This window comes from Tenrec ecaudatus, assembly GCF_050624435.1.
Source record: "Tenrec ecaudatus isolate mTenEca1 chromosome 1 unlocalized genomic scaffold, mTenEca1.hap1 SUPER_1_unloc_14, whole genome shotgun sequence".
NCBI classification, from domain to species: Eukaryota; Metazoa; Chordata; class Mammalia; order Afrosoricida; family Tenrecidae; genus Tenrec; species Tenrec ecaudatus.
The window spans coordinates 1,061,588-1,083,734 of NW_027457554.1; the positions used below are offsets into that span (position 1 = coordinate 1,061,588).

Sequence of the window (22,147 nt, forward strand, 5' to 3'; positions counted from 1 at the left end):
GTAGACCTTAAAAGAAACTCCTCTTAGTGTAGAGTAGCAGCTCTCAAACTGTGGATCACAATGTTTTAAGGGGGAGGAATGACCATTTCACATGGGTGGCCTGATTCATAACAGTAGTAAAATTATAGTTATGAAATGACAAGGAAAATAATTTGATGATTGGGGGGTGTCACCAGTACAAGAGAAATGGTGTGAAAGAGTCGTGGCATTAGGAAGGTAGAGAACCACTGCCCTAGAGAAAGACATAAATCTGGGTACAGTAGAAGAGCAGCAAAAAAGAGGCAACCCACAGCAAGATGGAATACGACAGTGGCTGTAACAATCTGAGCAAGCAAAAGAACCACTGTGAGGATGGCACAGGACAGGACACCTTTCCATATATTGTTCTTAGAGTAGCTGTACGTCGAAAGCTATGCGACAGAATCTAACAACAATAACTACGGGATTTGTGCTTCTAACAATAGGGTGAAATAGATATTAAGAGAAACTCCTCTTAGTTTAGACCAGCAGTTTTCCATCTGTGGATCGCGACCGCTTTTGGCGGTCAAATGACCCTTTCACAAGTATGACCCGATTCATAACTGTAGGAAAATTACAGTTACAAAGTAACAATGAAATTAATTTTATGATGTAAGTCACCACTACATGAGGAACTGTATGAAAGGGTCATGGCATTAGGAAATTTGACAACCACTGCCCTAGAGGAAGACACAATTCTTAGTACAGTAGAAAGGCCACAAAAAAGAGGCAGCTACCCAAAAGTTGGTTTAGCACCGTGGCTGCAACAATGAGCGCAAGTGTAAGAACCACTGTGGCATAGGACGGGAAAGTGTTTCTTTGCATTGTGCTAGAGTTGTTATGAGCCAAAACCCAGTCAATGGTACCTAACAACAGAACTTCTGCATCTACAAATATGCTGAATTCTATCTTAAGAGAATCTCCTCTTAGTTTAGAGCAGAGGATTTTCACCTGCGTGTCACAACCCCTTTGTAGTTTGGAATGAAAATTACACAAGGGTGTCATGATTCATAACAGTAACAAAATTACAGTTATGAATGTGCAATGAAAATAATTTTATGGTTGGGGGTCTCCACTAAATGAGAATCAGTATGAAAAGAAAATGGCATTAGGAAAGTTGAGAGCCACTGCTCTAAAGGAAGACCCAAATCTTGGTACAGAAGGGCAGGAAAAGAGAGGCAGTCCCCAACAAGATACATTAGCACAGTGGCTGAACATAATCAAAGAACCACTATGAGGAGGGCACAGGACAGGGCGGCGTTCCTTTATAATGTGCATAGAGTTGCTATGAGACACACCCACTCTACGGCACCTAACAACAACAACAAATGGACTTGAGCTTCTAACAGTATGGTGAAGCAGACCTTAAGAGAAACTCCTCTGAATTTAGAGCAGCAGTTCTCAACATGTGGGTCGTGACCAATTTGGGGCTTAGACGAACCTTTTACAGGGTGGCACTATTCATAACAGTAGCAAAACTAGAGTTATGAAGTAGCAAAGAATATAATTTTATGATTGAAGGTCTACCACTACATTGGAAAGTGTTGTGGAATAGGAAAGTTGAGATCACTGTCCTAGAAGATGACACAAATATTGGTACAGTAGAAGGGCAGCAAAGGAGAGGCAGCCCCTACAATTTGGAATAGCTAAGTGGCTGCAACATAGAGCCCAAGCAAAGAACCACTGTGAGGAACGCACAGGATGGGTCAGCGTTTCAGTACATTGTACATAGAGTTGCTGTGAGCCAAAACCCACTCGATTGCACCTAACAACAGCAACAACAGGACTTGGGCGTCTAACAATATACTGAACTACATCTTAAAGAAACACTTCTTAGTTTAGAGCAGCGGTTCACAACCTGTGGATCAGGACCTCTTTGGGGCTTGAGCTACCCATTCACAGGGGTTGGCCTCTTCTTATTCATAGCAAAATAACAGGTATAAAGTAGCAACGAAAATAATTTTATGAATGGATGTTCACCACAACATCAGGGACTTCATTATAGTGCCAAGGAATTACGAAGTTTGAGAACCACTGGTTTAGAGCATAGTAAATCTGATTAAATACTACTTATTTTAACACGAATGAAGTTGGAAAGTAATGGAAATTGGGAGAGGACAGTAGTATAAAATTCCTATGAGGCAGAATTGCTCTACATCATAGATTAGCTAAGACAATGAGATGATATGAAGTCAAAGAGCTGTAGAGGAAATTCCATAGGACACGTGGCAACAGCTTTATGCTCTTGTTAATCCCTTGGGGCCACCCTATCTTTTGTTGGTTCCCTTAACCCCATCTGCACCACTGTGAACAATCTTCATTAAACACTCTTTAATTAAAACTTCTGAATGGTTTGTTTTCTGCTGGACCCCTAACAGATATCATTTAATTTTCTTGATTGCAATTCATCTCTAGCATACAGAAATCTTTCAAGAGTTTGTTTTATGTTTTGTTTTCATCCACAAAAGCATTTACTTCCAGATTTGTTTGTCCTTGTAACATGATCAATAGTTCTTTCCTCTCCAATGAAATCCAAGTGCTACACTGCCTGAATGCCTATTAAGTTCATGTTTTCCTACATTGAGATCCCAACCATTCCCTACACCAGTGTTTCTCAGCCTTCCTAATGTCGTGACTTTTTCATATATTTCCTCAGTTTGTGGTGACACCTGACCACAAAATTATTTCATTTCTAATTCATTACTGTAATTTTGTTACTGTGATGAATCAGGCCATCCCTGTGAAAGTCTCATTCAACCCCCAAAGGAGTCATGACCCACCAGTTGAGATCCACTACCCTAGACCAACGTTTGGCCCGAGGGCTGTATATGGCCCCCCAAATCATCAATACCTGCCAGCATCACACATCTCACCAAAGAGAAGCATTTGTTGCCATCACCTTAGGGGTGAGTTCATTAAATATTTGACCTGTATGGCCCCATGAATGACATTATAAATCACATGATCCTTGGCAGAAAAACAAGTATCCAGCTCCTGCTCTAGACCAAAAGTTCCGAAACTTATTCTGCCTACTGCCCTCTTTTCAGAAAAAGAAATTACTCAGGGACCCCTGGTAATGAAAGAATTTTGTACTATAGCTCACCATCCAGGATAAAATGTAGATATCTGCTTTGTAGATCCCTGGATTTTTCCATGCCAAGCAGATGGTGGTGTTGCCCACTGTGGGAAATGAGACTCTAGGTAAATCAGGTTTGTTTTCACTCTCTGTGCAAGAATTTCAGTTGAGGAGCAAGATCTGTCTTGAAAGAAGTGTATCCAGAATGCTCCTTAGAAGCAAGAATGGCTAGAATTCGTCTCACATACTTGAACATCAGGAGCTATGAGGAGCAACATCATAGAGAAGGCCACCATGCTTGGTAAAGGGGCACCAAAAAGAGGAAGGCCCTCAGCAAGATGGATGGACAGTTTCGGCAGCAATAGTCTAAAACATAACAATTGTTGAGAATGGCACAGGAACAGGAAGTGTTTCTTTCGGTTGTACAAAGAGTCGCTGTGAGTTGAAACCAACTTGACAGCATCCAACAAAACTAGATGTGGAGAAAGCATGGACTGGTCTGTGTACAGTGACCCCAGCGAGGTTCCTCGTCCATTTTTGTGTTTAAATGGGCCAGGTGCTCTCACAAACCACCTCTTCAATAGACAACTTAGATTTTTTCTTTCATCCCAGGAACCATTCTGAAATTTAAAATGGCCATTTGACACTGAGTTGATTGTGATTCATGGCAATTCATAGGATTTCCAATGGGCATATCCTTTCAGAAACAGATGGCCAGACTTTCTTCCAAGGTATTCTGGGTGCGCTTGAGTCTCCTACGTTTCTGTTAATGGCCAAGTGTTTTCACCATTTGTACTATCCAGGATTGACTTCCAGCTCTATATATCCTTAAAATTGACATCTCTCCTCTCTTTGTAAAGTCATGACCATTGCTCTGTTTCAGTCGATTTACCATATTCAAATATAGAAATGACAAATAATTCTACCACCTCACAGAAAATGTCAGAAACTCGTTGCTCTCATTTAATAGTGGCGTGGGTGATTACATATTTGACTGCTAATCCCAAAGTCAACAGTTCAAAACGACCAGCCACTCTCAGGGAAAAAGATGAGGCTTTCCACTCCTACCAAGTTACAGTCTCAAATAACCACAGGAGCAGTTGGACCCTGTCCTATAGGGTAGAACTCAGGTCATGGTGAGTCAGAGTGGACTGGATGGCAGTGAGTTGGCTTGGTTTTTGGAATCCCCTCCTACCACAATATCACACAATTACTAAGTTCATGTTATGTACCAGTGTTCTAAGCATTGCATGTACATTCACTCATTTCATCCCACTGGTGGTGGTGTGGGTGAAGCATTAGAACTGCTAACCAGAAGGCCGGTGGTTCAAATCCACCAGCTGTTCTTCGGGATCAAGATTGGGCTGTCAGCTTTCATAAAGGTGTTCAGGGTTGGACATCTGCCGGGACAGTTATTACTTTATCCTGCCGAGTTGCTATGGGTCTGAATGAACTCAAGAGCAGTGGGGTTTTGGTGGCTTTTGCAACCCTTTTAAGAGTAGCGCTGGAGGGGCAATAGAGAAGCCCTTGACTATTTACCACAAGCTCAGAAAAACCCTCAGCAGCTTCCCCTGAGAATGATGCATCAATTTTCTCCAGGACAAGTCACAGCTTATAGGAACACCTCTAGGATGGTTCCACTCTGTCCTGCAGGCTCACTATGAATTGGAATTGACTGACCCATTGGTAGTGAGTGCATCAGCTCCCGTCTATTGGTGAGAACATGAATGCACAGAAAAGTGAAACAATCTAGCCCAGAGGTGACCAGGTTATCAAAGGGGGAGCTAGATTTCATATCCCAGCAGACCAACCTCAGAGACTACAGGCTTAGCTCCACACTCTGCTGATGTCTTGACTACAAGTGGTTGGATTTTGCATCCCTTCCCCTACACATCATCTCCACTGTCCAATATCGATCAATGTTAGCATGAGAACTGAAGAGTCACACTCTAGCCCTGCCCAATCCCACACGTTCAGGTGAGAAAAAAATGGTGAGACCACTGGGCAGTTTTAGCTGCCACCTCTACTTCCACCGCCTCAATGCACACAAAAAGAAGTCAGAGAAAGCATTTTTGGCCTTGCCACCACTCCTTAGCCCTGACACCTTGGGGCCTGTCCACTCTCTTGGACACCCACAAGACGGCTACCTGGGAACTTCCCCTGGGGCACTTGGGGACAAAGGAAAGGGCACACGCCTGCAATGAAATTCACACTGTAACAACTTGTTTCCCCCTTGGAAAATGACACCATTAGCTGTTTCAATTGTGCATGAAATATAAATTACATGACTCAGAGGTATCATGTCGGAGCAGCCATGATGCTAAGTGATGAGGCTCTCCATCGAGCAGCCCCTCTCCAACCAGCATGTCCAAAGAAACCCAAGACCCGAGGCTGACAGCTGAGAACGAGGTTCTGTGGTCTTTGAGTGTGCCTGCTTCATAGAGCCCACAAGGGAGAATCTTTCCGGGTGACCCAGGATGCCAGGCTGGAATGTTCCAGCCATCTGCTGTCATCACCCTGGACCTCCCATTTTCTTTAAACGGAGTCGAATGCTGAACAGTACTCTTTCCTTCCATAACCCCCAGAAAAGTAGGAAAAAGGTGGTGGTGATTGTGGTAATATCCTTCTTGCTAAGGAGATTTGGTGATGCTGTGGGTTAAGCATCTCACTACTAATCACAAGGCCAGCAGTTCAAACCCACTAGCTGTTCTGAGAGGGAGAAAGATGAGGCCGTCTGACAATGGACAAATTTATGGTGTCAGAAACCCACACAGGAAGTTCTACTATTTCCTCTAGGATTGCTATGCATCTGAATTGGCTGGATTCACCAGAAGTAGGTTTTGCTTCTTCGGAGTGTATTTGTACATGTGTGTGTACATGTGCGTGTGCGTGCCTGTGAGTGCGTGTGTCTGCATTGTCGCTTGTGTGGTTTGGAAGCCCAGAGCAGGCAGACCGAGGCTGCATAGGAAGCAGTTGAGAAGGGAGAAGGGTGAGATCCTTCAAGAGGTAGATAGATCCAAACTCATTTCCCAGATCCCTTCTATATTCATCCTGCCTCCCATTCATAACTCTTTCTGGCTCAAATTATTCCGTATTCTCTCCCTGGCTAGCGCCCCACAGCTTTCTACCCCATTTCACCACTAGATCTCTGGACACTACTCTAAATCAGCTTGAGATACTCAATGATTGATGAGCTGCTGAAGGATTGGATCAGCCACCCTTCTTTGTGTCCATGAAAGAACTTTCCAAAACCTCATGTCACAAGCAAGTACCCTTGCTTTTAGAGAAGAGGCATAGGCTAATTTGTATGTTTCCACCTTGAGAGGGCCAAGCACCACCATGCACAATTAGTAGATAACCATAAGTGTGTCACTTTTGTGGTCACTACACATCTCCTTTGGAGGACCCATTTGCCCCTCTCCTAGCACCGTGATCCCTGGTGCCATGGCTAGACTGGGATGGGACATCCATGTGCTCAACCAGGAACTGCCAGATGGAATCAGAGCCACTGTCCCCTCTGCAGAGCCTCTGTGAGGACAGGGAGTTTGGAAACACAGCTTAAAGCTGCGGGAGGAGAAATTTAGGAAATTATCACGCATTTATGCTAATGACAACTGTACAAAACCCACAACCACCCTTCAAATGCCCTGCCACTGAGCAGAGCCAAAAGAAGGAAAAGCCAAAATCCACATATGGGTACAGGAAGACCTCTGGATGGTGTCCTTGTGGGGGGCTGGGAAGCGGGAGTGTGGACTTGAGGAGGCTCAAGGGCTCAGGCTGGGAAAGAGCCAAGATGCCTGTCGACAAAACCCTTCAGACCAGACACAACCAGAGGAAGTTCAACTCTCTCTCTTTGTCTCTCTGCCTAACCACCAACCTCTTACCCAGTGCAGGAGCTTCTTTGAACAGGGTCCACAAGGCCAGATGTGAGAGCTAGCAGCTCCTGTTACTACCCTGGCTTGGGAAACCTCCCACTTTCTGGAAATGCAAATATTTTCTTGGACTTTGATCAAGACCAAGATCAACCCTACCCTCCCCCTTTTCTCACAGAGGCACTTGGTCAGAATGGCAAATAGCGCTCAACTGCCATGTGCTCCGCCTCTTTATTCCTTGTTCCATTCGAACCAACTGCTGCAAAAAATCACAAAACTGCCAGATGGAGGGCAGGGCAGTGCTTTCTTTTCAGGCTTCCCTCTCATTCTTTCTCTGGTCGCATCATCATTCCAGGTACAGCAAACTCATTGCAGTCCAGTCAATTCCTTATGTAAGTTTTCCGAGGTTGTACAACATTACTGGAACAGACAGCCCCATCATTTTACCTTGAAGCAGCTGGTGGGTTTCAACTGTCAACCTTCCAGCTAGCCATTCAACATTTACATGACAGTGCCTTCAGAGTGGTGAGTCATAGTCTGCAGACACCGTGGGAATGAATCATTCTTCTGCCTTATTTTCATAAGGTGGGTTACTAGGTAGGCAGGTGTGAGGCAGGTGTAAGTAGAAATCAACTTGATGGCAACAAACAACAACACCGATGTTATTGTTTTGGGGCTGGGGAACTGAGACCTATGAGGCATGGAGCTAAGTAACAGCTACTTCAGGTTTGTTAGGCACTTTGTCGTTGAGCTCTGTTCTAGATACTGGTTATACAGCTAGAAGGAAGGTAGCATCTCTGTTCCTGGGGTTGAGAGATGCGAGGGGTTGGGAAACTTCCTGTCCCGTTAGTAGTGGGTGTAGATTTTGTTTCTGTTGTTAGATGCCATTGAGTCAATTCCAACTCCTAGCCACCCTATGGACAATAGAACGAAACACCACCCAGTCCTGCACCATCCTCTCAATAGTTGTTATGGTTCAGCCCATTGTTGCAGCCACTGTGTCAATCCATTTACTGAACGTCTTCCTCATTTTCTCTTATCTCTCTTCACCTAGCAGAATGTCCTTACTCCTCCAGGGACTGCTCTCTCACTAACAGTATGTCTAAGGTACATGAGGGGAAGTCTCACCATTCTTGCTTCTAAGGAGTATTCTGGCTGCACTTCTAACCCACATTTGTTTGTTCTTTTGGCAGTTCATAGTACTTCCAATATTATTCACCAGCATCCCAATATAAATGCATTGATTCTTCTTTGATCTTCCTTTTCAATGTCCAACTTTCACGTGCATACAAGGCCATTGAATATATGACTCAGATGGCTTTAGTCAGGTACACCTTCAGCTTCAAGGTAACATCCTTGCTCTTAAACACTTTGGAGAACACTTTTGAAAGAGGTCTCAGGCTGCAACACGTGGCCCCTTTAAGGATGAAGAGGCGGGGCGCACAGGTGGAAGCCCATGGCCCCTTTAAGCCTTGGCCTATTTGGCAGCAGCTGGAGCCACTATTGAGGACAAGGCAAGAGGCCAGCCAGCACTTCCTGTGGAGGCCAAGGGCTCAGGACCTGAGCAGGTTAAGCTCTGAGTGCTGAGTGAGCCAGCCTCAGAGCCGCACCAGCTCCATGGGCCAAAATGACCTGATGGGCAAGGCCTAGGGCTTCACAGACCAGGTGTGGTTCCTGCGGCCTCCCCGCCCTATCCCAGACTCCCGCCCACACGGGCCTTGCCACCATAACCCCTGATGTGGGTCTGCAGCCCACCTGGTGCCTGCCTAGGCCCCAGAACTCCTGCCCTGCCTGGTCCACCCACCTGAGACCTCACTCCAGGCCCCCTGCCCCAACCCTGGTCCTGCTCCAGGCCCCCTCCCTGCCCAAGACTTTGTTAGTCTGGTTGGTCATGAGGGATGGAAAGGAGGAGGGATCCTGCCCAGGCCCCTGCACCCCATCCAACTTGGGATGCTCTGGGTTGGTCCAGCCCCCAAGATGGCTTCCCTCCCACAGGCCCATATACCCAGAACTCCATTGGACCCACTGGGTACGTGAGGCCTCCCCATCAAGGGCTCGGGATATGTGCCCACAGCCTGGAATTGGATCCTAGCTTGCTACAGCCCCACTCCCCTCCCCTTAAGATCCCTAGAAAGTGTCTGTTTGTGGGGGCCCTTGTGGGGTCACACTCTGGCTGTGAAGGGCTAGGCTATGGCTTTTGGCACTTGTCTTCTCAATTCTGAATCTTTAGACCATTGGTCCTTCCACGGGGCAGTTCTACAGGAGTAGCAGGGAACTCTATTCGGGAGTGAAGTTGGCCAGATTTGAGTAGGGGTGCCCTGGCAGGGATGCCAACTTGGGAGAAGAGCCCATCTCCCCTTTCTCTTTCCCAGCTGCAAAAAAATTTAAAAAAGGAAGAGGTCTCATAGAGCAGATTTACCCAATGTAATACATCCTTTGTGTTCTTGACTGGGGCTCGCGTGATCATTTATTGTGGATCACAGCAAGAAGATAGCACTGATCACTTCAGTATTTTCTCCATTTATAATGATCATGTTGTAGATGACAGGGACATAATTACATATAAATATGTCCCTGGGACCCAACTCCTGGGGAGTCCCAAACAACTTGATGAAAAGGAAAATGAGAGAGAGAAGACAAGCACTCTGAGCCTAGGTTGGAAGGACAGTCCTTTGTGAATAGAGAGCTTCAAGGGTATTGGAGTTCCTGGAGGAGGGCAAAGAGTTCCACACTCAACTATTCAACAAATCATTGGCAGTTGGAACCCACACAGGGGCACCATGGAGGAAAGGCCTGGAAACCTGCTTAAAGCCTATAGTCTTGAAAGTCCTGTGGAATCCACACATAAGGCACCATGAGTCAGAATCAACTCTCTCATGCCTGTTTTGGTTTGTGTAGAGGAGCTATTAGAAGCAGTGGGGTATAATGTTGAATCCAAGAAGAGGAAGGATTTGGTCACCATTAAAGCGACTTCTGACCCAATTAATAACAATCATACAGACTTTTGTGGGAGAAAGATGAGGATTTCTACGGCTGTAAATATTTAGTGTCTAAAACCCACATAGACAGTTCTACCCTGCCCTATATAGTCGCTGATTTGGTGTCAACTGGATGGCACTAAGATATCAACTATCTGCTGAATGGTTGCCATGTGGAAGAGCTTGTGCCAAGTCCGTTATGGATATGCCTATGATGTTTGTGGGAGACAAAGGTCCTGCTTAAGATTAACGTCTCTGGTGTCAAATCGCTCCATTGTCCAGTCTTGACTCTATGTCCTTCTAGCTCTATAACCTCAGAAAAATCATTGAACCCCCTTTGTTCTGCTGTGTGTACAAGGGAAGTGAAAAATAGTTCTTAGGTTGTGTGTTCGAGGTTGAGATTGAATGATAGAAAGACCTTGTTGTTGTTAGTCGCCAGCAAAGCAAATTTGATTCCTTGTGACCTTATGCCGGATAGGACTAATTACTGCTAGATCCTATGCAATCTTCCTGCCCATTGGCAGGTTTGAGGTCATTGTTGCGGTTATTGTGCCAGTCCGTGTCATGAAGAGTTTCCCCAGATCCACTATTTTACCAAACATGGTGTTCTCGTCTCGCAATTGGTCTTTCCTAACGACATGTCCAAAATCAGCATGACAAAATTTTGCCATTCTATCTTCTAGGAACATTCTTCGAAGAATGTCCTGGTTCGATTTCCTCCAGGACTGATTTGCTCATTCTTTTGGCCACCCACAGTATACTCAATACATGGTCTTTTCCATCACGGTCATTTGAATGTCTCAATCCTTCTTAGAATCCTGGTCCTCACTGTTGTAGAAACTCCATTTCTCACAGCTTGCTTCAGATCTGCTGAAGTGGAATCTGAGTTCTTGTAGGCCCCAAGGACATGGCATTTGTGTGCCTGCTAGAAGCACTGAGGAACAACGTCTGGCCCATAGTAAGTGCTTATAATTGTTCATTGCCATCAGTGTTATTATTTATCATCCCATGTAAACTTTCCAGCACACGCACAGGTCAGGAAACCAAGATTCTGAGCCTGTCAGTGCCTTCACTGAGTCTACCCCTCAGGAGAGGGGAGGGGCTGCATGCAAATCGAATACATGATCAAACCAGTTGGCCTGGGTGGAGGGACTTTCAATGCTAAAATAGGGGGACGGGTTGTTGGGTATGTGGGAGGAAAGGCATCTAAAGAAAATCAGCAGAGTGCTCCGAGGCTCTGGAGTTCTGACTACAAAGACACATAACCCAGGCCTATATATCTTTGGGGGATGTGCAAGACCAGTAATTACCGGTAAAGACATACATCACAGGAAGGGGTTGCACTATAGGGTATACAGCAATGAGAGGGGGACAATATAGGGATATACACAATAGGAAGAGGAGGGATTGGGGGCACACATGTGACAAGGGCAGATCCTAGATTCAGGATGGCAGCCTAACTTTGAATGTCACTGAGCTGGTTTGACCTGTTTTCTGGGTCTCCATAGAAACCATTATCAGTAGGGTGTAAACTCTTCCTATGGGAACCAAACTAATGGTCACAAGCATTTAGGGAGAACTAGCCCATTGTCCTTAACAGCAGGGAGGGGGGGACCTCTACCTGCCCTGGGAGCAGACAGTTGTCTGGCCAATGACTGCCTTCAGGGAGGATGTCTCCAAGCATCTGGCCTCCCACGATATGCTAGCAAATAGGCTCTAGTGTTTGACATGTCTTTGGGGAGACAAATCTGGGGAGAAGTCTCTTTATAATTCCACATACATGATGTAAGTTATCGGTCCATTTGCCTTCATTCCTTTGCATGTGGCGACTCAGTGGTCATAGCACTGTGTATTGAATAAGTGGGTCTTCCCCCATTCACATAATTGTCAAATCACAAGTTACCATAGGTGTACGGGTGTATTTCTTGATTCTCATTTCTACTCCTTGGACTGCCCTCTTAGGAGTACCACACTCTTTTGATGATTGTGGCTTTGTTAGATCTCTCGGGAGATCGAGTTGTACCTCGTTAGAAAGAATTCACGCCGGAGCCTGGTTCGTGATCCAAGTGAGTTTGATGAGAGGTAGAAGAAGTTTCAGGTTTTACACAGCACCCATAGGACTCCTCCCGACCATGTAGCCTGGCTGAAGCTGCTCAGCGTCACGCAAAGATCTCTCCTTCCCTGCGACTCTCTGCTCTCTGTTAGATCTCTCTCTCTCTCTCTCTCTCTCTCTCTCCTTTCTCCCCCTCCCCCTCCCCCACCCCTCCCTTTTCATGGATTCCAGGGGGAGGCGTGGTGGACGACCCCAGATGGACCCCATTGGCTGAACTGAATTCACCTGGCTCAAGTGGGCTGATCCAGGTTTAGCACCCACCCAATCCCACTGGTGGGAAACCTGAGCCTCTGAGCATGTGCAGTGTGCCGCTCTTTGTTCCCTTGCCTGGCTCTCTGGGCATGGCTTAAGGGACATCCCATCCCTGTGCTAGTCTGCCTAACAACGTTACAGTACATTTTTAAATTGGAAAGGATGAAACTTCCTATTTTTAAAAATTTATTTTTTATTTTATTTTGAAACCTCCTATTTTGTTCTTCTTTTTTTCAAGATCATTTTTACTATTTGAGGCCCTTTGCAATCATGTGAATTTGAGAATTGACTTTCCGTTCCCCTAAAAGGAACATAAAAGCTGTTGGAATTTTTATAGGGATTGCAGATCACTTTGGTCATATTGTCATCTTAACAATATTAAGCCTTCTAATTTATTTATGTCTTCTTTAAATTCCCTCAGAAGTATTTTTAGTATTTGTCTCCCTCATTAAATTATTCCCCAGTCCCATCTACATGTAACCTCCTTTCTGGGAAATGGGCAATGCGACGGTGGGTGAGGGGAGACGCGGGGCAGTGTAAGATAAGATAAAATAATAATTTATAAACTATTAAGGGTTCATGGGGGAGGGGGAGGGGGAGCGGAGAGGGAGGGGAGTGGAAAAAAAGGAAAAAGCTGATTCCAGGAACCCAAGTGTAAGACGAATTTTGAGAATGATGAGGACAACGAATGTATAAGGGTGCTTTACTCAATTGATGTATGTATGGATTCTGATAAGAGTTGTATGAGCCCCAATAAAACGATTTATTAAAAAAATTATTCCTCAGTCCTTTAGTTGTTTAGATGGTATTAGAAATGGAATTGTTCTCTTTCTTTCCTTTTCCGATTGTTTGCTGCTGGTGTATGGAAGCACAACATATTTTTAAAGAATCTTTTTATTAGGGACTCATACAACTCCCATCACAATCCATATGCACATCAATTATGTAAAGCACATCCATACATTCATTGCCCTCATCGTTCTCAAAACATTTGCTCTCCACCTAAGCCCCTAGCATCAGGTCCTCATTTTTTCCCTCCCTCCCTGTTCCCCCCTCCCTCATGAACCCTTGATAATTTATAAATTATTATTTTGCCATATCTTTCCCTGTCCGATATCTCCCTTCACCCACCCCTCTGTTGTCCGTCCCCCAGAGAGGAGGTCACATGTAGATCCTTGTAATTGGTTCCCCGTTTCCAACCCATCCTCCCTCTACCCTCCCAGCATCACCACTCACACCACTGGTCCTGAAGGGATCATCTGCCCTTGATTCCCTGTGTTTCCAGTTCCCATCTGTACCAGTGTACATCCTCTGGTCTAGGCAGACTTGCAAGGTAGAATTGGGATCATGATAGTGGGGGAGGAGGAAGCATTTAGGAACTTAAGGAAAGTTGTATTTTTCATCATTGCTACATCGCACCCTGACTGGCTTGTCTCCTCCCCGAGACCCTTCTGTAAGGGGGTGTTGTCCAGTGGCCCACAAATGGACTTTGGGTCTCCACTCTGCACTCCACCCCTCATTCACTATGATATAATTTTTTGTTCTGATGATGCCTGATACCTGATCCCTTCAACACCTCGTGATCGCACTGGCTGGTGTGCTTTGTCCATATGGGCTTTTTTTGCTTCTGAGCTAGATGGCTGCTTGTTTACCTTCAAACCTTTAAGACCCCAACTCTATAGCCGGGTACCATCAGCTTTCTTCACCACATTTGCTTATGCACCCATTTGTCTTCAGCATCAAATCAGGGAGGTGAGCACACGATGATATGAATTTTTGTTCTTTGATGCCTGATAAGTGATGGCTTCGGCACCTCTTGATCACACAGGCTGGTGTGCTTCTTCCATGTGGGCTTTGTTGCTTCTGAGTTAGATGGCCGCTCGTTTACCTTCAAGCCTTTAAGACCTCAGATGCTATTACCTTTTGATAGCCGGGCACCATCAGCTTTCTTCCCCACATTTGCTTATTCACCCGCTTTGTCTTCAGCAGTTGTATCAGGAAGGTGAGCCTCATAGAGTGTCAATTTAAAAGAAGAAAGTATTCTTGCATTGAGGGAGTACTTGAGTGGAGGCCCAAAGTCCTTCTGCTACCTTAATACTAAACCTATAAATATATGCACATAGATCTGTAAGGTCTCTCTCTCCGGGACTAGATTTCAGCCTTGGTCCTTGGCTCCGCGCGAGAAAGATTTTATGCTGAAGCCGGGCTCGTGATCCAAGTGAATTTAATGAAAGTTCAAAGAAGCATCAGGTTTTACACGGCACCCATAGGATTCCTTTGACCATGCGGCCTGGCAGAGACTGCTCTGGGACACGCAAGGATCTCTCCCCTCCCACGGAGATGACCAGACCCTCTCCCTCTCGGTTCCTGCCTTCTTAAGGGTTCCTGGGGGAGGCGTGGTGAACGACCCCAGGTCGATGCCATTGGCTGAATTGTAGTAAACTGGCCCAGGTGGGCTGCTCCAGGTGTAACGCACATCTCCACCCACTGGCGGGAAAATTCAGCTTTGTCCTTTGCTGGTTCTCCTGGGCATGCGTAAATGGACTTCCCAATTACCTAGGCTAAGCTACCTAACAGATCTCTTTCCCCATCCTCATATATAAACTTATTTGCCTATGTACATATCTTTATCTAGAACTCTATAAATTCCCTTTGCCTCCCAGCTCTTTCCTGTATTTCCTTTTTTGACTTTCCTCCTTTCCCTCTATCATGCTCAGACCCCACCAGGGTTTCAGCAATTCCTCTTGGTTACATTACCCTTGATCATGCCCTACCAAGCCTCCCACACCCTCCTCACCATCGATTTGGGTCACTTGTTCCTTTGTCCCTGGGTTTGTTAACACCACTACCTTTCCTCCCACTTCCCCCTCTCCCATGTCCCCTCAGAAGTGTTGGTTCCATTGTTTTCTCCTCCAGATTGTTCATCCAGCCTATCTTATTTAGACAGACCTGAGGAGGTAATAACATGCACAAAAACAAGACAGAGCAAAACCAAGAAACAATATACAGCAAAACAACAACAAACCAATGACAAAAACCAAAACAAAACACAATAAGAAAAAAAAAGCTTGTAGTTAGTTCAAGGATTGTTTGTTGGCCTTTAGGAGTGTTTTCCAGTCCAGTCTGTTGGGGCACCATGCTGGCTCCAAAGTCCACCTTCAGCATTCCCTGGGGACCTCGCCACTCCAATCCCTTGCTGTTGCACCCCTTTAGTGTTTTGCCTCAGTGTGGCAGGATCATATTGGGTGCAATTCCCACACTGTGTCTCCATTGTTGTCCCCTGTAGGGCTATGAGTCAGTGAGGGGCGCCATGTCTCCTAGTTTGGCTGGCCATGTGGTCCTCTCTGTGAACTGGCTGTTCTAATTGGAAATATCGTCCCCATGGCCTGATGGTCCAGGATGTGCTCCACTCTCCTCGTTCCCCTTCCTATGCTCCCGTGTGCTCCGATCAGATATGTCCCTCTCCCGGAGCTTCAGATTCAACGCCGCCCTTTGAAATAAATTCTTCTGGGGGGAGGGGCAGGTGTCCATTTAGTAGTTGGGATTGGGACCGGCCCCTCAAACCTCTCCACTGGTTCCCTACTGCATGCTGGCATGCTGCATTCACATCTTGGAGCATTGGGTTGAAGTCTGGTCTCTCTTTCCCTGTGGAGATAAAAACAATACCCACTCCCCTTGGGTGGGTTAGTGAGGCTGAAATTCTTTAAGGGAGCAGACAGCGTCTATTTTCTCCTGAGGAGTGGCCGATGGGTTTGAACCACTGACCTTGCTGTTAGCAGCTACCGGGGTTCCTTACAGTTAGCCGTAGGCACACTAAATGAAGAGACAGTAGGTTAGAAGATAAATGTGGGGAAATCAGTTAAGTGGAATGAGGGGCTCCGGGATGGAGGTTCAATAGGGTGAGTAGAGCGGGCCTCAATGAGGAGGTGGCTCTTGGGCACAGACTCAAGGGCGGGGAGGGAGGGAGTGTGCAGACACATGCAGGGGCACTTCACGGAAGGCAAACACTCTGAGTCGGAGAGAGGTTGGTGCGCTCGGGAGAGGGAAGCGTTTTGCCCATGTGTTTTTGTTTGGTTAAATTCCTAGCAGAGGAATTATGGGGTCAAAGGAATTGTCTCGATCTCCTTTGAAATTTTCTCATTTCAAAGCCCTGGGATAGAAGAGTGACCATACCCCAAAAGAAATCTATTCAAATGCAAGAAAATCAAAATGGAAGAAGAGCAGAAAACATAAAGGGGCTAAAAATAGCAGTTAGCACCTCTGTTAAGAATTTGTGTGAGACTCTCAGGGGTTTACTGAGTCATCTTCCGCGGTGCCTGTTACAGTGGGCTGGCACAGCTTGGCCACGTGTCACCCCTCCGCGTTCCTGTATCTACTAGGTAGGATCCTTCTTGCCTCTTTGCCAGTGACTTTCAAGTACCAATCAGCTCTTCCCTTTCCACCTTCCCAGGTCCCCTGCGACCTTTCTATTCAGCTCCAATTTCTGATCCAGCTAAAGACATCCCCACTTTCCCACAGACCGTGAGACTAATCGGATGACTTCACCGGAGGCACGCGACCTTGTGGTTCAGGGGGAGGGCAGTGGTCTTGAAGCACAGGGGGGACCTTCCTCTCTACCCACGGGAAAGAATGGAGGGAGCTGCAGGGCCAGGGAGCAGGGAGGGTGTGTGGTAAGGGGCCAGCTCCAGGCAGAGGCTAATCAGAGGAGAAGAATGGGTTGGGCCCCGTTACCAAGGCCAGGCAGACTTTATTCTCCAAGTGGTAAGTCATCAAAGGAGGTTTGCTCAGAGTGACAACATGAGGCTGCCTTTCAAGAAGATGTCTGGAGCTGGGGTGATAAATGCTTTTGGAAGGAGGGGAGTTAAGCCTGGGGAACCAGTTAGTTCACTGTGGCAGGAGATATTGTAAGCCTTTCATCCAGTCATTAAGCCAGTGTGTACTGGGGATCCTGGGCGTGCTGGGCACTGTGCTCCATCCTGGGAAGGCATAACCCACACCCCCACCCTCATGGAGATCACATTCTAGCCGGGGACAGAGACAGCTATCCAGTGGAAATCAATTGAGTAGATAGTATATTAACCTGTTTGCAAACCTGTCACTGGAGTCATAGAACTGCCCCGTATTGTGTCTGAGGAAACAGATTGGCCACCACGTCTCTCTCCCGAGGGGCACCTGGTGGACTGAGATCATACCCTCCTGGTTAGCAGCCACGTGCTTAAGCACCGTGCCACCACCAGGGCCCGTAGATAGTGTGCTTGACGGTGCAGGTGGTCAAGTGGTCATGCACCCAGGAAGGGAACGAGGAGTTTTTCAGAGCCCCGGGGTGGTGTCCATGGTTAAGCATTTGTCTTACTAATGGGAAGGTTGGTGCACTTTGCCTACTCCTAAAGGACCCCCAGTGAAATGCAATCCTTTTCAGAAAAGTCAGGGCCACAAACTGTGGAGCAAAGGTCCACTCTGACATCCCGGGTCACCAGGAACCAGAATCGACTCGAGGGCAACTGTTGTTTGTTTACTAGAAATGGTTGTGGGCTGGGGCCGGGAGGGGGTGGGCGGTGGGTGGTGTGGTTCACAAGTTCCTAAAGAAGAAGGATAGCCAGCTGGGGGAAGGAAGGCTCTTGGGGTGACTTGTGAGTTGAGGGGCCACAAAGGAGGTGGCATGGGAGAGGGAGAAGGTGAGGGCGAGGGAGGTTGGGAGTGTTTGTTGGTAGACTCGGTGAGACGAGGAGCCAGCCAGGAGCACAACAGGGAGTCAGTGATGTTTATGAAGGGTGCGATGAAGGGCAGCAAGAGAAAGCCACCCAGGCAGCACACAGCACGGTACCATCATGGAAGACCCAGGGCGTTCAGGTTATAGCCCCGATGAGGCTGTCAGCATCTTGAAAGGACCCATTCACACTGGCCAAGCCAAGTGCTGAGCACATTCCAAAATATTCAGTGAATATTCGCAGTTGGAAGGCATTCTTCCTTCATCTTGCTGCCCCCAGCCACGGGGAGCTCCCTGCGTGGTGCCTGAGGCTGCTTTTCTATACTTCGCTAGAGGTCTGCCACCGCAGCTAGGGAAGCTAACCAAGGGTATGGCCCCAGGGAGGACTGGGGTTTGGGCCAAGCAGGAGTCCCGCTGTGTTAGCCCCAGTTGAGCAGAAAAACAAATTCATAGACACTTATATGTGTTTTAAAAGAGAACTTTATATCAAAGAAAAATTGTACATTACGAAAACATCCCAGCCCAGTCCAGATCAAGTCCTTAAGTCTGATATTAGCCCATATGTCCGATACCAGTCTATAAATCCCTCTTCCTACTCACGAAACACAAGCAATGATGCTGATGCAGGAAGATCACAGGCCAGTGGGTGGAAAGCCTTGTGGACCCAGTGGTGGTGGAGGCATCCCAGCGCTAGCAGGGGTCTCCAAGTGAGCCCTGAGGCTCCAGGGCTCTAGTGTAGCTCTGTGTGTCTTGTCAGCAGGAATGTCTCACAGGAAGGGAGCTATTGATTACCGAGGGCACCTACAAATGAGGTCATCAAGCTGCAACCTGAATGACAGCTTAGACTCCACCCCTCCACAAGTTGACACCAGAGTATGTTGCTCACGTGCTCTTGGGCTGTGTGGCCCCTCCTGGAGTAGGCGTGCGGCAGCCTCATCCTTGAAAATCCCCTTCTATTTCTGGTGGTCCAGAGTCTCTTGGTCCCTCCCCAGTGAGCACTGCCCAGTGATACCCTGTGGCCTGCCCAGAGAGGGCATCTCATCCGTAAGTGGCTGGGTGCTGTTTATGTCAACATCTACCTCCCACCCCACTTAAGAGCTTGGCGTGCCTCCAACCGTGCCCTACCTGGATGAGGCCCCGATGCCACTGCACTTCTACCGGGACTGGGTCTGCCCCAGCAGGCCCTGCATCGTGCGCAATGCCCTGCAGAAGTGGTCGCTCCCCTATCTGAGGTGGGTGCAGCCCTGGGCTGGTCTAGGGTGATGGGCGAGCTGTCTTGTGGCATGTGGGCATGCTCTTAGAGTCCCTTCCCCTAGGGCCACGGTGGGCGCCACGGAGGTGAGCGTAGCGGTGACCCCAGATGGCTATGCTGATTCCGTGCGCGGAGACCACTTCGTGATGCCACCCGAGCGCCTGCTGCCCCTGTGAGGTGTGTTGGATGTCCTGGAGGGCAGGGCCCGGCACCCTGGTGTGCTCTACGTGCAGAAGCAGTGCTCTAACCTGCTTACTGAGCTGCCCCAGCTGCTGCCTGACTTGGAGCCCCACATGCCCTGGGCCTCCGAGGCTCTGGGTGAGAGGGGGCGACTGGGGCAGAGGGCAGTCATTGAGAATACACAGAAGAAGTACACACCAAGCTTCTACACTGACAGCTCGGTGACATTGATTGTCTTGGCCCACACCCACCACCCCATGGCCAGGGTCAGGCCCTGCCGCCCTGGAAGCCTTGACTGTTGACCGACTGCAAAGGATTAGTGCTCTAACTTTTGCCTGTGGGGGGCTGGGCCCACTCCCCAAGCCCTCCAAACCATGGCCTCTTCGCCACTTTTCCCTGGGATGCCCCTTGCTCTCGCGCAGCACCCCTGCCCACATCCTGTTGGGTGTTATCCCAGACCCAACCTGCCAGGGACAACCGCTCCTAACTCTCCTCCTCTGTCCTGCAGGGAAGATGCCAGAGGCGGTGAACTTCTGGCTGGGGGAGGCGGCCGCAGTGACGTCCTGTAGGTGTCTCTGGGATGCAGGGACAGGGAGGAGCCAGGATGGGGCAAGGGTGGGAGGCTGGCCTGGAGGGTCGGTCTACAATTCTGCGAACAGAGGAGGAGTGGCGTGGCAGCGTGGTGGGTGGGATGACTTTGGTGTGGGGACGCACTAGACATCTCTCAGAGGGCACGTTGGCCCCGGAGGTGAACTTGGGAGAACCCTATGCGTGGATATTTACCTCTTTGGAGAGATGACCTGCATGGGGCGTGTGGTGTGTGCCAAGTCCCTGGTGGCTGGGATCTGGAATGCCCTCCACCCCAGCCCCCCCTGGGCATCTCCTGGAGTCTGGTTTGACTATGTCGTTGAGAATACACAGAGCAAAAGCAAACACCAAGCTTCTACGCTGACAGCTCAGTGACATTGATTCAGTCCCTCTAGTTGATTCAAACGTTCTCACCCTCCATTCCCGAGTTCTTCTCCCTGAGGGAAATGAGGGGGCTTCAGAAACTGTGTAGAAAATAATGGGATTCCCCCTCCCCCCTTATAAATTCATTGTCCTCCAGGATCCTGGCTGTTCTTTGAAGAGGCTGTTTTCAGTCTGAGCCCGAATGGAGTTTAAAAGAGTACCATGCTCATGGCAGAAGGATGGAGATCCTTTACTGGCTAAGTTGAACTAGTACTGGGCGTAAAGGAGACATCAGGGGACACTTTGGATGGAAGGTTGAAATCTTTATTCGCAGGACTTTCTCGTTTTTACACCCCTGGCTGTCTTGAGGCGCAAGGCTCTGGGTGGGCAGGTTCTGCCTCTCATGTGCCCTGCTCCACCAAATCTGCCCAGGACCTTCTTTGTGTTGGCAGTGCACAAGGACCACTACGAAAACCTCTACTGTGTCCTCTCTGGAGAGAAACATTTCCTGTTACACCAGCCCAGCGACCGACCCTTCATCCCCTATGGTAGGGCTGGGGCCTGCCTTACGCATGGGCCCCAAACCAGAGGAAGGGTAGCGAGGATTCCCTGCCTGTGTCCCTGGGGCCAGGCAGCCAACAGGAGAGGCTGGGAGGAGGTGTGAGGGGCTGAGAGCACTCTTTGCTGAGCTCCCCCTTTTTCTCTGGCATCAGAGCTGTACACCCCAGCAACCTACCGACTCACTGAGGCGGGCACCTTTGAGGTGGTGGATGAAGAGGCCATGGAGAAGGTGTCCATCTTGGCCCTGGGCCTCAGGGAGGGGCGAGCTCATCCATCTCCGAGGAGCAAGCGGGCCCCAAAGGTCTTGGGAAGGTGGCCCCTTCCTCCGTAAGGTCCCGCCTTCTGGGACTGGCTTCCCAGGGCGGATGGAGGGGGACCTTTGGCCCTTACCGTTGGCAAGGCCAAAGGCCGAGTTCCCCGGTCCTGCTCCGTCCCCAGGTGCCCTGGCTTCCACTGGATCCCCTGACACCAGATCTGTCCCGGTACCCACAGTACCATGGGGCCCAGGCCCTCCGCTGCACCATGCAGGCCGGCGAGATTCTCTACCTGCCGGCCTTGTGGTTCCACCATATGCAGTAGTCCCAGGGCTGCATTGCTGGTGAGGAGCTGCTGGCCTCGGCCAGCGGGTGGGCTGGGGAGGCTCTGGGTCAGAGCTGGGCCACCCACTCCTGTGCTTGCTCTCCCCACAGTGAACTTCTGGTACGACATGGAGTATGACCTCAAGTACAGTTACTTCCAACTGCTCGACACCCTCACCAAGGCCTCAGGCCTGGACTAGTGGAGCCCCCAGGGAACGTGCCCCCCCACAGCTCAGGGGGCACTCTGGCTCCTCCCCAGATGGGCCCCCACAGAGACACCCTGCAATCTGTCTGACCCAGAACCCCGTTTGGGTTGGGACCGACCCTGTAGACTATCGTGGGTGATAGGAGGAGGACCAGGAAGTGCCAGGCAGGTGTCTAGTCAGGGTTCCCAGAAAGCTGCCACGCAGGTGAAGCAGCCCCGTGGGTGGAGGCCAGCTGCGGCGTCCTCCCTCCTCTGTAAAGCTGTGAAGTGGATATAATGATGGTCCCTACCTTTCTGGCTGCCCTGGGGAGTGGAGAGGGTTTCTGTAAGGGCCCGCTTGCTCGCTCAAAGGACATGCTCAATAAAGCCGGGGAGGCTCCATGTGGTACCTGCTCCTTGTGGCT

At 48.6% G+C, this 22,147-nt stretch overlaps 1 pseudogene; it reads left to right on the top strand.

The window, feature by feature from the left end:
• Positions 1 to 18,085: 18,085 nt before the first annotated feature.
• Positions 18,086 to 21,738, top strand: LOC142435770 (bifunctional peptidase and (3S)-lysyl hydroxylase JMJD7-like; annotated as a pseudogene).
• Positions 21,739 to 22,147: the final 409 nt, after the last annotated feature.